General features: G+C 43.5%; 1 long non-coding RNA gene across 1 annotated transcript in view; it reads right to left on the reverse strand.

The window, feature by feature from the left end:
• Positions 1-1,558, reverse strand: part of LOC124851154 — a 19,677-nt gene extending 18,119 nt beyond the window's left edge. The window contains exons 1-2 of the long non-coding RNA XR_007032238.1: positions 1,510-1,558; positions 841-866 (exon numbers count right to left, since the gene is read on the reverse strand). This is a non-coding gene — a long non-coding RNA (uncharacterized LOC124851154). The remainder of the gene's footprint in view (positions 1-840; positions 867-1,509) is intronic.
• Between the last annotated feature and the right edge of the window lie 14,418 nt (positions 1,559-15,976).

Here is a 15,976-nt window from a genome sequence, read left to right on the forward strand (position 1 = left end):
AATAAATGTATGGATCAGATGTAGAATTTCATCACGAGCACAATCTTTTCTCCATCAGTACAAAGTATATCCCATAAATCGGATCCTTTGGACGACGTGTTGTTCACACTTTGTGTTTGGTCACCGTGACAACAGCCTCGTGCACAGCTCCATGAAGAGATGATGGTCTCACTCTGGTGCAGAGGAAGTGGACCTCAGAGCTTCAACATCTGCTGGACAGATGTTAGAGCAGCGTGTTCATGAACATGGCGTCACAGTCACATGTTACACTGACACACGTGTGTTGAGGATCATAACAAAGTCACATGATGACCTCTCCATACAGTGAGAACTTGAGCCTGTCAGGAACTGACTCTGTCAAACATTTCTTATCCTGAAGTCACAAAGAACTGAGACGGGCTTGAAGAGGAAGTGAAATCATCATGTTGAGACAAGTGTCTCCACAGAATAACACAAACTGTTCAACACAACAGGCCCAAAATGTCCACTGTCTTCAGGACATCATCTCTCAGACACTTTCTGTCCCTTGTCTCTGCTGTGAACCTCCCATCATCAATTATTTCCCAGCATGCTGCTGTTCCCAGAGGCCTGCTACAGTCTCCCCCTTGTGGTTGTTCTGAGGTGGTGTCGAGAACGTACAACAAGAATCTTCATCTACGTTTGTATAAAACGTCCTCGGGTCAGTTTTCTATTAAATATGGTAAAATGTTTATTAAACAGTTTCCTCAGAAACTTAAAGATGCTCTGCTCTTCATCGACTCTTCTTCATACTGTAAATGTCTCATTCACTTTTCTTCTGGTTGTTTCCATTATGTCAAACTGGTGATTTTGTTCTTTTACCTGCACCAAGGACGAGATGTTTCCACCTGTTTGTTTGCAAGAGGAAAGAAAAGCAGAGTCATGATTCCAGTGAAGTCGGTGGAAGGATGTTTATTGAGCATTAAAGCAGAGACAAGTAGAAACAGGACTTTTCTCTCTGAGATGTTTTTCTTCTCGTTACATCTGGTTTGTCACAGAGGAAATGATCCATGTGTTTGACTCATAGACTGAATATAAAGGCTTTGACTGGGATGTGCTGCTGTTATACTACAGCGCCACCTGTGGGTCAAAAGTAGAAAAGCCACCACCGCTCTGCACCTGATGCAGAAATGAAAACGTCCCATTTTTAAGTCCTGAGTTTTGATCTTTTGTGTCAAAGACAAAAGTCCGATTTTAAACTCAAAGTGATTTGATTGTGTTTAACTTTGTGTTGAACTAAATCAATTTGTGACGTGAATCCAGGAACTTTCAGCTCATAAACAAACAGAATGTGGTTCTACACACATGGAGACAGACTGAGGGACAAAGGTGGGACAGAATAAAGGAAACTTAAACACATATATGTGACTCTTTATAGAGGGGTTATATATTCTGCTTGTGTTGTGTCATTTCAATAAACACATTGTTCATGTGAACAAACACAATCGGTAGCGAGGGCCATCTAGTGGTGAAGTTACATATTACAACAACCTCCTCTGATTCCTCTGGAGCTCTGTCTCCACTCTGCCTCCCAGCAACAAGGCCCAGTCAGAGCCGCTCTACACACAAGCTGCTGCTGCTTCAGCCTCTGGATCCTCAGGACACAGCTCAGCCTCCGTCCACACACACTGTCCTCTTCACACTCAGCTCCACAAAGACCCCCAACTGTTGAGAGAAGAAGACATCAGTGTTACAGAGACTCACTTCATCAGCTGTGAGTCAGTGATGCAGCACATCCAGTAGAAAGAGCAGCAGGGACTTCAGTCCTGTTCAGAGGTGGAGCAGCTTCCTCTCTGCTTCATGTTCACGTGTTGGAATGAACACGCTAAGAGCTAAGTGTGTTTCCTCTGCATGTCAAAGTGCAGAGTGGACACCTGAGAGGTGGATTTACTGCTGTTACAGGTGAAGACATGTTTCACTGTGTGTTGATGAACATCTGCTTCTGACAAACTGGGACCAGATGAGACAGATGGACCTCAGCAGAGGTTCTGCTCTGTATAAAGAGCTCCTGGTTACCATGGTGATGAGGAGAGGCTTCAGTCCCACTGATCTCAGAGCTGTGACAAAGATCCACCTGATCAGTTCTTCACTGATGAAGTGAGAGAACAAACTGTCTCAGATCAGATGAAGACGACAGCGTCTCTGTTCCTCGTGTGAGGCTGTCAGCTGTGGTCCAGCTTCATTTCCTGTTCACATGAAAACAACAACAACTGTCGTCTTCACGTCAACTCAATCAAATGATCCCAAGCAGCTTGTGGCTCGTCTGATTGGCCGACTGTTGTCTCTCTGTGTCTCTGTCCAATCCTGACGTCTGTCCTCATTGTCCTCTCACAGCTTCACTGAGGAAACACTGAGGCCTGAACTACGAAGACACTTCAACATGTCCAGGAGATCTTTCTGAGATCCAGCTCAACTGAACCTGACAGACACAGTCAGGCTAAGTGGTCACATGACGCTGGTTATCAACTCGTTAAGTTAACTCAGGTTTTCCTCATCGAGATCTGAGCGTGCACATAAAAGGGGCGGGGTCTACTGTGTGTGACCAATCACAGCCATGGACAGTTTGACTGACAGCAGAGCCTCATATTTCACAACCAGGATCAAACTGTTCTATAATAAAAATCAGAGGAGAACAAACACATGATCCAGAATAAAAGAAACTCAGTCACAGCTGCTAAATGCAGGAAGAACAGCTGGTGAAACATCTGGGATCGTGTCAATGTGAAAGTTACAGCGCCCCCTGGTGGCATTTGGTAAAAATATATTACGTGACCACGACATGATAATGTGTGAACGAGATAAATAACTCGAGGCCACGAGATCTGAATCTGTTGTTTACTAACAAGACGAGTGGAAGACACACACTGTCTCACTGTCTCTGAGGACACACACTGTCTCACTGTCTCCCTGTCTCTGAGGACACACACTGTCTCTGAGGACACACACTGTCTCACTGTCTCTGAGGACACACACCGTCTCACTGACTCTGAGGACACACACTGTCTCACTGTCTCTGAGGACACACACTGTCTCACTGTCTGAGGACACACACTGTCTCTGAGGACACACACTGTCTCTGAGGACACACACTGTCTCACTGTCTCTGAGGACACACACTGTCTCACTGACTCTGAGGACACACACTGTCTCACTGACCCTGAGGACACACTGTCTCTGAGGACACACACTGTCTCTGAGGACACACACTGTCTCACTGTCTCACTGTCTCTGAGGACACACACTGTCTCTGGGAACACACACTGTCTCACTGACTGAGGACACACACTGTCTCACTGACCCTGAGGACACACACTGTCTCTGAGGACACACACTGTCTCACTGACTCTGAGGACACACACTGTCTCACTGACCCTGAGGACACACTGTCTCTGAGGACACACACTGTCTCACCGTCTCTGAGGACACACACTGTCTCACTGACTCTGAGGACACACACTGTCTCACTGACCCTGAGGACACACTGTCTCTGAGGACACACACTGTCTCTGAGGACACACACTGTCTCACTGTCTCTGAGGACACACACTGTCTCACTGTCTCTGAGGACACACACTGTCTCTGGGAACACACACTGTCTCACTGACTGAGGACACACACTGTCTCACTGACCCTGAGGACACACACTGTCTCTGAGGACACACACTGACTCTGAGGACACACACTGTCTCACCGTCTCTGAGGACACACACTGTCTCACTGACTCTGAGGACACACACTGTCTCACTGTCTCTGAGGACACACACTGTCTCACTGTCTCTGAGGACACACACTGACTCTGAGGACACACACTGTCTCACTGTCTCTGAGGACACACACTGTCTCTGAGGACACACACTGTCTCTGAGGACACACACTGTCTCACTGTCTCTGAGGACACACACTGTCTCACTGTCTCTGAGGACACACTGTGGTGGACACCTCTGACATCACTCCTCAATAGAAACACATGGACCTATCTTCAGGAAGCTGACTGAGTGCATCTGGTGTTTTGGTGACAGGATGAGTCTGGAGAGATTGAGATGTTCTGGGTGAGTTAGAGATCAACTGAACCAACCAGACGTTGATTTAAACTTCCCTTATCCGTCCCTTTAAGGAGAGTGTGCACCACACAACAGTGGAGAGTCACTGTGGTCAGTGGGCGGAGCTTCAATACGGGTTGATCTCCAACTTAACCTGGAGCAGGTTAGCCGTTCATCAGAAGTTACCATGGTGATTTACCTCGTTAAGAAGTGGACGAGCTTCGTAGGACTGAAAAAACTAAACCTGAAGTTAACCTGATAACCACAAATCCTGCTTGGTAGCACAGACCCTGGATCTGTGATACTGACTGTGTTTAGTAACATACTGATGAAAGCAGCGTGGACTGACTCCAACCATCTACTGACCTCAGAGTCTCCAGTCGACAGGTTGGACTCTGCTGTAGATCAAGCAGCTCCTTCACTCCTGAGTCCTGCAGGAAGTTGTCACTCAGATCCAGTTCTCTCAGATGAGAGGGGTTTGACCTCAGAGCTGAAGCCAGAGAAGAACAGCTGATCTCTGACAGACTGCAGTCCCACAACCTGGATAAAGAATAAAACTTAACTGTAAATTAAACTGAGTTCATGTGTGAAAATAACAGACACATATTCATGTCAGCACAGACTCATAACATGGAAGATAAATATGAAATCAGACATGTTGGACTAAAAACGAGTCCTGATTCAGTACAAATAGATTATTTGGACCCGGTCTCTGTCCTGCAGATCAGTTTAGGAAATCCAGAACTAAACTCAGTGTTTTAACAAGTAGCTGAATATTTAAAATGTCACAGATTAATTAATGAATGGATTCAAGTTATGTATGAAGAGGAATTATGTTAAATTAGAATTAAATGAGATAAATTGTGTATAAATGCTGTTTTATAGATATGAGATCTACAAAAGTCAGTCAGTGAACTGACCTCAGAGTCTCCAGTCGACAGGTTGGACTCTGTAGAAAACCACACAGCTCCTTCACTCCTGAGTCCTGCAGGTCGTTGTTACTCAGATCCAGTTCTCTCAGATGAGAGGGGTTTGACCTCAGAGCTGAAGCCAGAGAAGAACAGCTGATCTCTGACAGTCTGCAGCTCCACAACCTGGATAAAGAATAAAACTTAACTGTAAATTAAACTGAGTTCATGTGTGAAAATAAAGGACTTTGACTAAACATCACTGTCTCTGTTTTCAGACCTGAAGTCTGAGTCAAGTTGTTCTGGACATTTTCTGGAACTTTTCCTGCAGCCTCCTAATAAAGTTTCTGAGTGAGTCCATGTGAGAATAGAGCAGGTGAATGTCCAGAGGATTCACAGAGAGCGAGTGGACGTGTTGATGAGGTTTCTAACACGTCACGGACGTGAAACTGGAAGAACACAAATATCTCAGGATGAAGAAGAGGAGCCGTACACGTAGAAGACGAAGACGTCAACTTGGAAACAGGAGGAGATTCCAGATCTTTTGGTGATGAGGGCCGACGCCGGTGTGGATGAGCTGTAAACAACAACACTGATCTTTCCACAGCAGGATTTATACGTCATGTCCGGCCTCCTGCTGCTCCACCCGTTCTTCATATGTGAAAGTCAAACTCCAGAAAATGTCCAGACACTATTTTACAGAGTTCATGACTGAAAACAGCTTGAAAGTCCTCGTGTCCTCGGGGTTCAGTTGTTTGTAATATGTAACTTCACCACTAGATGTCTCTAAATATCTTGCTGGACATGTTCAGGAGTCGTACACGTGAACAAGTGGACTACGTTCACATGTACGACACCTGGAGACGTCACTAACTCCTTCACAGTGAACCTGTAACTTAACCTAACTTAATGTAACCATGGTTATCATGGAGATATGTGTTTTGGCTCCGCCCCTCGTCTGAATGTTCCCACATGTTCCTGTTGCTGTGAACGAGTCGGACCCGGACAATCTCCTGCTGCTGCTTCAGCTCCAGAAAATGTCCGACCCACTTGTCAGAACATGTTCCACAGTTGATGTGTGCAAAGGGCGAGCAGTTCTATGATCATGTTTTCTTGAAGTGGCGATGATCTGAGCAGCAGTTGGACCAGTTGAAAGTGGTGCAGGGAGCCTGAGGAACACGTGTGTACAGGGCGGGACAGAGATCTAGTGGTGAAAAGATAAAGGCATGGACGACCCCGTGTAAGTCCTGAAACCAGAGGAAGGGTTTCATGTTGGAAATGAACCCAAAGTGGAAGAAACAGGGCTGAAGAACTTGGTCCTAAAAATAAAAGGAATCAAATATAATCCACTTGGACTCTGGACCCTGAGCCCAGTCCCAGAACACCAACGCAGCACGCTGTCATGTGGTCAGTCCACAGGACCACCGGGACAAGTCCTGGTTAGCTTCCACAGAAACATTACATGGACACATTGTCCAGCATTGGATTGTTTCTCTGTCAGTAAAACTTCAGTCACATTGAGCCTGACTCGGTCCTCAGCTCATTCTACAAACATCTCTCAGCTCAGTATCAGTGTTCACTGTTAGGAACACATGTTCTGCACTTTGACCTTCAAGCTCCAGTGTGGAAGATTCAGGTGAAAGGATCCATTGTTAGAAACTGAAGAGAAAAGAATCCTAGAGATGTTTTCACTAGTTTCATCTGAATTGTACCAGTTGTTGTTTTCTTTACTTTAGAATGAGACTTTTATATTTACATACTTTATATTTACATACTTTATATTTAAATACTATTTATTTACATATTTTATATTTAAATACTCTATATTTAAATACTTTACATTTAATTACTTTAGAATTAAATACTTTATATTTAAATATAAACATTATATTTAGACTGAACCTTTAACATTAAAACATGATGTCTGACCTCAGAGTCTCCAGTCGACAGGTTGGACTCTGTAGAAAACCACACAGCTCCTTCACTCCTGAGTCCAGCAGGTTGTTGTCTCTCAGATCCAGTTCTCTCAGATGAGAGGGGTTTGACCTCAGAGCTGAAGCCAGAGAAGAACAGCTGATCTCTGACAGACAACAGTACTTCAACCTGAATAAAGAAACATGAATATTTGAATGTGTCCTCCTGTTGTTGTGGATCGTCATCATGTCAACACAGACTCTCAACATGCTGCTGACCTCAGTCCAGTCTGTGACCTGAAGATAAATATCAGATCAGACATGTTGGACCATTGTTTCATTAATCAGCTTCTTCTCTGTGTGTTGGTCACTGAGCAGGTTTGTGTAATTAAACACTGTTTAAAGTAGGGATGGCTCCTGACAGTCACTTCCTGTTTGTTTCTATACTTATCAACTGTCCAACGTGTTCCAATAAGAATGTGTCTTATTCTGAAAACCTGAGGAGGACGAGTGCTCGGCCTCAGTCCACATGTTATTTACTGACACTTTCTTAGTGATCAGGAGCAGGTGAGTGCAGGTGAATGGAGTTGATGAGCTGGACGTGACTGACAGGCTGGGTGAGGGACAGATGACTGAGGGACAGTGAGCAGAGCAGAACTGAGACAATTTAAATAAATAATGACCCAATAAGAAAGAAAGTCTGAAAAGTGAACAAGGATTTAAGGACCTCAGAGTCTCCAGTCGACAGTTTGGACTCTCCAGTACAGAACACAGCAGCTTCACTGCTGAAACCTTCAGGTAGTTTCCACTCAGATCCAGTTCTCTCAGATGTGAGGGGTCTGACTTCAGAGCTGAGGCCGCGACTTCCCAGTCAATCCCTGAGAGTTCACAACCACTGAGTCTGTAATTAAAGAAAATATCTGTTAGAATAAAATCAGAAAACACAACATTCATACAAAACGTGATCATGTGACCCTCACCCTGGTAAATCCCCTCTTTGCCTCATGAACATGTTAAAAACTCCTCAAGAGAATCCTTTCAGATTTGGTTCAAGCGTTCATTCAGACTGACAGAGGAACTCATTAGATTCAGGTGGTCAGAGGTCAAAGGTCAAAGGTCAAGGTCACACAACATGTTCATGGCCTCTTGAAGTCTCAAGTCTGTCTTTAGGGGATTTCTTCACATTTTGACCAGTTGGACTCAAAGAGAAACTGATTAGATTTCAGTGGTCAAAGGTCAAAGGTTACAGTGACCTCATATTATTGAACCTGGAGGGACGGACACTGCACTGGTTGGTGGTGGCGTACAAACGCACACACACACACACTGAACTCTTTGTCTGTAGGAGTGAGACAGGTGACCTCAGGAGGCCTCAACTAGTTTGGATGCAGATTTCAATCAACCACTCGATTATTCAGCCAGTTGCAGACATTTTAATTAAAGTTCTTTGTATTTGTGTTATTAATAATACAGTTCATGGTTAAACTGTAAAATATAAAGTCTCAGTTACATTTCTTTGCCGTAAGGGTTTGATAACGACATCTTAGGAATCATTGTCAAATCTTTTTCATAAATTTATTGGCCGATATATCGGTATCAGATTTTCTTTCACTCTAATATCGATATGGTTTTTGAACGAACTCTCAGAAACTGATGCTTTAGGATGTGTCTGCTGATGCAGCTGAGATGAAGCTGTTAGAGCAACGTGACAAGAATAAAGTAGTTTACAGCATCTCCATGACAACAGGGTTATTCTTTAGAGCAGAATATTGTAACTCTCAGTAAAGAATATACAGTAAACTTACTTTATCGTCTCTGGATGGTCCGTTTTGTGTTTGTTCTTTTTTCTCTGAGTTCAAAAGAAATAATCATTAGAAGAAACATCACATAATAAATAAATAGCAGAATTATTGTAAATATTAATATTTACCCTTAGTCTTCTAAAGTAGTATAATCCTGCTCCAGCTCCTAATGCTACACACACAACGAGTACTCCGACCACAATTCCTGCAACTGAACCTGAAAAACCTGTAATTCAGAGAGTAGAACTGTAGCATCAACAAAGTGCAGTGATGTGTCTTCAGTGTAAAGTGTAGTGTGTGTGTGTGTGTGGCCTCCTCGTTCCTGTATGTTCTCCTGACAACATGTGGACATGATGCTCCTGATGAGCTGGAGGACGGAGCCCTGGGGGATCTGCTCCACCAGGAGGAACCCAGGGCTCACTGCACTAGCCTAAGGTCTGACAGTCGCTCTGAGGATTTCATCAATCAGTTCTCGTCTCATGGGATCTTACCTTCCTCTATCGTCACGTAGCTGTTGATGAAATGCGTCTCCTCTTCACTACTGAGTTCACAGGTGAACGTTCCCTGGTGATCTGAAGATAAGTGGTGCAGCGTGAGGCTGCCTGACGCTGACACATCCTCCACCTGCTGCCTCCACTGCTCTGAGACCCTGGGGGGGCCGTCGACCCCGGTCTGGTTCACAATGATCTGACTGTGGTTGAACTTCCACACCAGGTGTGTCGGGGGTTTGGTGTTTGGAGCAGTGCAGTGGATTGTTGTTCCACTCGGTGACACATGGACGGGAGCTGAAAAGAAAAGGGATCAAATAATATCATCGTTGTCAGAATGTGGTTTCAGGCTCTGATGAGACTTTCTGAACATTTCCTATCATCAGAATGATTCATGTGGAGGAGGGTGTGGCCTTGGAGTGATGAACTGAACTAGAAGGTCACTCAGTGGAGCTGATATCTCCTCCAAGGACCAACAGTCAATTCAAGCTGCACCACATTTCACACACATCTGTCCTCTCAGGGAAAATGTCCAGAAAGGTCCAATGTTAAAGAAAGAAAACTAATGGATCTGTTCAATGTTCCATTTGTTTGTTGGGCTTTAACAACATTACACAACAACTACTGGACAGATTTCCATGAAACTTGGCAGGAAGGTGTGTTATGGGTCAGGCTCAGAGAAGAACTCATCACATGTTTGTGTGGATCCAGGATTTGTTGTTTTTTCACGTTACCATTGTGAGAGAGGACGTTTTTCAACATTTTCATTGATTTCCCTGCGAATAACTGATGAAGATGAAGAAACAATCTGACAAATTTAGAGGACTGATATTTATGAGTGTGTGAACTTTGGTGCAGATCTTGGGCCTGGTGAATTTCAAAGTGGTTTCATAAGGAGACTGTTGGGCCTTGTGGAGGTCTGAGCTCTACTGAGGGACCTGTGGCCCACGTTCCATCCTCACAACTAGTTTAGTGGAAATCTGTTCAGCAGACAAAGAAACAAACGAAGTAAAGATTGAGAATCAGCATTGATATAAAATGTCAGTTATCTGTAGGAGCAGATATAAATATGCAGCAGTACGGTGAAACAAGCAAAGGTTCAGTTCCATAGAGCAGATGAAACGTACTGGGTTGATACCACACCGCGCTCCTCCTGCCACTGCGAGTGCTGAGGCTGCAGATCAGAACAGTGTCTCTGTCTGACAGTGTCAGTGTGCTGCTGATCTCATAGAGCTGCTGCTCCGTCTCCTTCACTGAGGTTTGGTTCTGAAGGGTCACGTTGGACGGAGGCCTGGTGGACCAGGTGAGCTGCGGCTTGGGGTAGATCCCCTCTGAGCGGCAGGTGAAGCTGTTCTCCACCTGCTCAATGTCCACGTGACGCACCGGAGCTGCAAGACAACATTTCTCTTTTAGAACTCATTGATCATCTTTAGCCTCGTGCACTGTGGAGCTCTTCATTAATTTGACACGTTGTGCTTATTATTTAACATGTCACATATGAGCCAATATGTGGTGCTGCTGACATGAGCTGTGTCTCAATTCAGGGGCTGCATTTGAAGACCGAGCTCCAACGAGTGGATCCGTCCCCGTCCAACCTGTCCCAGGATTCATTGCACTTTAGTGACTCACCATGTTTCAAAGAGGTAATGGTGCCGGCAAGCAACGAGACGTCCAATGCTTAAGTATCAGCTTCAACTCAACCCAACAGTACACATGTTAAACAAGGTAACAGCAAGAAGAGACAAATATCATTTCTAGTATTTGTGATCTGTTTTCACTGAGTTTCTTTACCATCTGCTCTCAGGTTGATAAATGAATACTTGTCTCCAGTGATGGTGCTGGTGAAGCACTTGTATCGGCCCTGGTCCTGGAGCTGCAGCCCCGTCAGCCTGATCGAGGCGTTTCCTCTGGAGATCTGCTCTGTGAACAGCGATGTCCGGCCTCTGAAGCGCTCGCTCTGGTGTGCAAACTGGTCTCTGTCTCTGTAGTAGGAGTGGACACGAGTGTTTCCTGCTTCCACCTTCGTCCAGTAAATGACTGGGTCTTTACCAGGCTGAAAACTGCAGGGTAAGATGCAGCTCTCCGCTAAAACCCAGGAGACATCTGTGAGACACCGGGTAAAAAAACAACCAGTTCAGGATCAACTGTGGTGAATAGAAGCTTCTTTTAAAGTGCAATTAGAGCATTTGCTCTCAGACGGATTGTGAATGTAAATATCCTGATGGAACTGTCTGTCTGTTTGGCTGTTGACAGTTAACATGCAGTAGTTTTATCTGAGCTGCTTTCACAAAAACAACCTCCTGCCACACGAGGCATTCGAATGTGTAACGTACATTTACTGTCAAACCAACAATATGGACTAAAAGAGGCTCAGATTCACACCAAGCTGGAAAAGTTGTGTGTTGATCACAGAAATGTTCATTTAGAAAATTGACCTTGAGATTCAGAAAAATCTGAACATTCTTTGTGATGAGAAGAATTTAGGATCTGGAAATTTAGACGTAAAGAAAGATTTATTTTTTTGTGAAAGTTTGGTCAGTGAATTTGTGTTTGTGTATGGGACCTGCAGTGTGGACCTTATTGTGAAGGGTCACCAGCGGAAGTGGTGGTTGTTTTGATTGAGCTTTGACTTGATGTGGAACATAAACAACATGTCTCCTGGTTCAAGTCCACATTGTTCAGTTCTTATTTTACTGTGAAGTCTCAGTAAAGGAGAATCAAACCCTCGGCTCCATGAACATCAGACAAGTGAGAAACAGCCGGTGACTCGGTGGAATAACGTGTTGTTGCTGATGGACTCACACTGGCCACTCTACGACACGTGTTTCTACTGGTTTCCACACACAGACACTACAACCAGTGCCGGCGCGTCCACACAGGAGAACAAGGCAATTTCCTCAGGCAGCTCTTTGGCGAGGGCGATGAAATGTATGATCACCAGCTGTCAAGAGCCAGAGGTCGATTCAATTTAACTTTATTTAACTTCACTTCAGACTCGTAGGTCAGAGGTTGACTCTTTGAGAAAATAAAATCCATTGAGAGGAAACTGCAGCGACGGAAATGATCTGACTGCGAATCTAAAAAGAGGCGACTATTAAAGGAGCAGGTATTCAAACCTGGATCCCAACAGTGTTGTGATTAGTGAACTGAAGAGTCGGTTTACAAGTGATGAAGGTGATATTCTAGTCATCGTATCAGGCCATCGTGCGAAACATCAGGAGAGAGAGAACACGTGTTTCTCTATGTTGTTATAAACCTTCACAATCATTTCTCCTGTTTCCTGCTTCGTCTGATGGAAACCAACATGCCTGTACAAAGTACTACGTTCAAACAGAACCTGTGATTTCTGAGTAAGATCAGACTTCACGTACCTGCTGTGGTGAGAGTCCACATGTTGAGGATCCACACAACCAGAGACTTGAACCCAGACATCTTTCTGTCACTCTGTGAGAACTGGATGTGGATCAATGGAAGAAGAGACGAGTTAACAGCTGGTTTGACTCATGACACCGAGTCAGAGCAGCGGAGGTTCAGACTCTGCAGCTACGATCTCTGCAGAGTTCAGACTGAAGACTCAGACTCTAAGTCCCATTGTGAACATTGTGTGATGGAAACTGAAAGTGACTCTGTACAGTGTGTGCCCCTCAAACTCCCTGCAGATTTCTCAGAAACAAGCTTCTTCTTCTGCAGTTTATTTGGGGCGTGGTTCTCCAGGACCAGGTCTGTTATCATTCTAACAGTTTCCTCTTCTCCGCTCACAGCACATAGAAACACACAGTGAACACATGTGGAGATAAAACCTGTCGTTAAGAAAACAAGAGTTTACTCACCGACCCACCGGGTCTCCGCTCCTCCGTGTCTGCTCCTGAAGAACAGACCTGAAACCTGGTGAACTCCTAATAACCGAAGCTGAAGTCATAAAGACAAACGAACAGTAAACGAGTCAAAAGCTTCTCCAGCGACTGATCCCGACACAATCACAGTGGATGAGAGAAGTGAGTGAACACGGTGTAAATAAAGAGGAACCTGACCTCGAGTTCCACACATCACCCTCTTTAACACGAGTAAAATTGCAATCTCCTCCTTCTTCCTGAGCGAGAGCAGAAGTGACAAACGTTAGCAAACAGACTCAAAGTGTGACTGAGTGTCAGTGATCACTTGCAGATATAAGCTGTGGAAACAAATATTATTCTAATACTAAAGCACTTCCAACTTTGTTTTATAGAAATGGTAAAAGAAAGGAGAGACAGTAACAAAGAAACTTTTTGATGGTAATAAAACATGAGAATCCACATTACAGTTTCTCAATGCACTGACTTGTGTTCCAGTGGAAACAACATCTCTGAACAAAGCTGGATGTGAAAAAGTTTTTTCTTTCATTGGAGTTGATGTATCAGGCTCAGGAAGATGTAAAAGAACAGGAAGAACATCAGTGACACAAGTTCTCTTCTCCTGCCGGAAGTTATTTTACATCCTGAGGTGGTGGAAGTTCACTGAACCAAATGAATATAGACATCTCGCACACAAACACCCCCACACCCACACACGCGCACGCTCATGCACTCTCTCTCACACACACACACACACACACGGACACACACTCAGGTTCCTAAGTCTTGTTTTTAGTGCTGCCTTCAGCTGCTATCGAAACAAACACTATACAGGGGACAAACACAGTTTGTTCATCTACTAAAGAAAACCGTCTGGTGAACTTTTATGATTATGTAATAACTTTGTAATACAGTTTAATTAAATGATTGAAACCTGAATCATTCTAAATAATCTTCAGTGGTGTATTTATTTGCAGCATCGTCTGTTCACAGCTTCATTACCTGAACTCATCACCTGCATGTGTGCCTCCGCGCAGGTGTTATAAGGTTCAGTGGCTTCAGCCCTTTTTTAAATATCTGTAATTCTAATTCAAACTTCAGACTGTATGTTCTTAAGATTTTAAAGTTCACTGCTCTTTGTTAGGGTTATTATTATCATGCTACCCTCTTATTGTATCACTGCTATGAAGTGGTTTCAGAATGATGACAATAATATCATTCATCACAATCTTCTGGGACAACACATCGTGACAGGCCTCCCTTAAAGTTGCAGTGTGTAGAATCTAGTGACATCTAGTGGTGAAGTGTCGTGTTGCAGCTGAACACCTCTCACCTCCCCCTCCTCTTCCAAACATGAAAGAACCTGTGGTAGTTTCAGTTTTCATAAAAACTCAAAGGGTTTAGTTTGTCCAGTCTGGACTACTACAAGAAACATGGCGGCCTCCATAGAGAGGACCCCCAGATGTAAATATAGTGTATTTCAATATAAAGGCCCATTCTAGAGTAAATAAAACAACAATTTGTATAATTTAGATGAAACACACTGGTGAAAACATCACTAGGGTTATTTTATATTAAATAGATCCATTTCTACTAAATCTTACACACTGGACCTTAAAATCAAAACCAAGGGGCAAGAAACGAGAATTGTTATTTACAAAATAAAAGCAATTAAAAAAAATTGAGAACAAAAATAAAATGTATATTAGTTTATATTTTTAGATAACATCACTGAATCAGATAAGTCGAGATTTAAATCTTCTTACTGTTCACATTTGCAATATTTTGTACCTTAATAGTAAAATATTCTTTCTTTTTGTTCTGTGTATATTTAGTTAGTTAGATATAAAGTTAAAATAACAGAGCGACACCTAACAAACAATAATATGATCGTTTCAAACATGTTCACTATTACAGAATCCATTAAAATAAATGGAAAACATGAGACCCCACATTAACACCTTCTCCCAAAAGAAAGATACAAATGTTCAAAGGTCAAACTACATATATCTGTAAAGATCATGAAGCTAATGCTTGAAAATGATCAGTGACAAAGACAGACAGTACAAACTGGCTCAGATCAGCTTGTGCTCGAGGAGTGAGAAACACACAGGAAGTGTGGTGATGTTTGTGTGCACACATACAGAGAGGTCTGCTTAACATGCACAGGGCTCACGTTGGCACGGTGATGAAACGATGGACGGTTTAAGAGATTTAGATGAAATACAAGAGTCACAGGGAACCACAGAGAAGTGAAGGAGTTCAGACCAATCAGATAGAATATAAGTAAAAGGTTTATAGTTTTCTTTCTTTAATAATGACTACAATCCGAACACACATAATGTGACATCTGCAGAACATCATCCAAACAGTGTTGAAGATACGGGAACACCCGGCTGAGAGCACAGCGGCACAATGTAATAACTTAGACTATGTTTCATTATTCTCATTATTATCATGACGCAGGGAAGAGGACTCTTTACTCTGCGTGAGCTTCTTCTGTCTTCGTGAATTTGATCTTTGCAGAACAAGAGGTTGTGTCCGTGAGTCTGTTTAAGGTCAAAGAACTGAAAGTGGTTAAAGTGGTTTGTCTCGGAATTGAAAAACCAAAAGACAGAACTGAAGTTGTGGCCTGAACGTCTGTCGATGTATGTTGATGTTGACTGTGGTGGAAAATAAGCAGCTGAGGAACAAACTGAACGACAGACTTTTTATTTGCTGCATTGAGGAATTTCTTTAATGCGACAATATACAACTTTTTTTTAACCCAAAATCAACAGTTTGAATAAAGTGAGTCTGATGTGTGAGTGTGAACATGAGAAAGTTTCTTCCTTCTCTCCCTGAACGTCTGTTCTCTGTAACTCTGCTGAGTGGGTTCCATCTCCTGTGAGAAGAACTGACTGAGAGTCAGCTTCAACTGTCACAACCAGCTGCAGGTGAAGAGTGAAGCTGAACTGAGATCAGTTAAAAACACTCT

The sequence above is a fragment of the Hippoglossus stenolepis genome, chromosome 19 (genome assembly GCF_022539355.2).
Source record: "Hippoglossus stenolepis isolate QCI-W04-F060 chromosome 19, HSTE1.2, whole genome shotgun sequence".
Taxonomy (NCBI): domain Eukaryota; kingdom Metazoa; phylum Chordata; class Actinopteri; order Pleuronectiformes; family Pleuronectidae; genus Hippoglossus; species Hippoglossus stenolepis.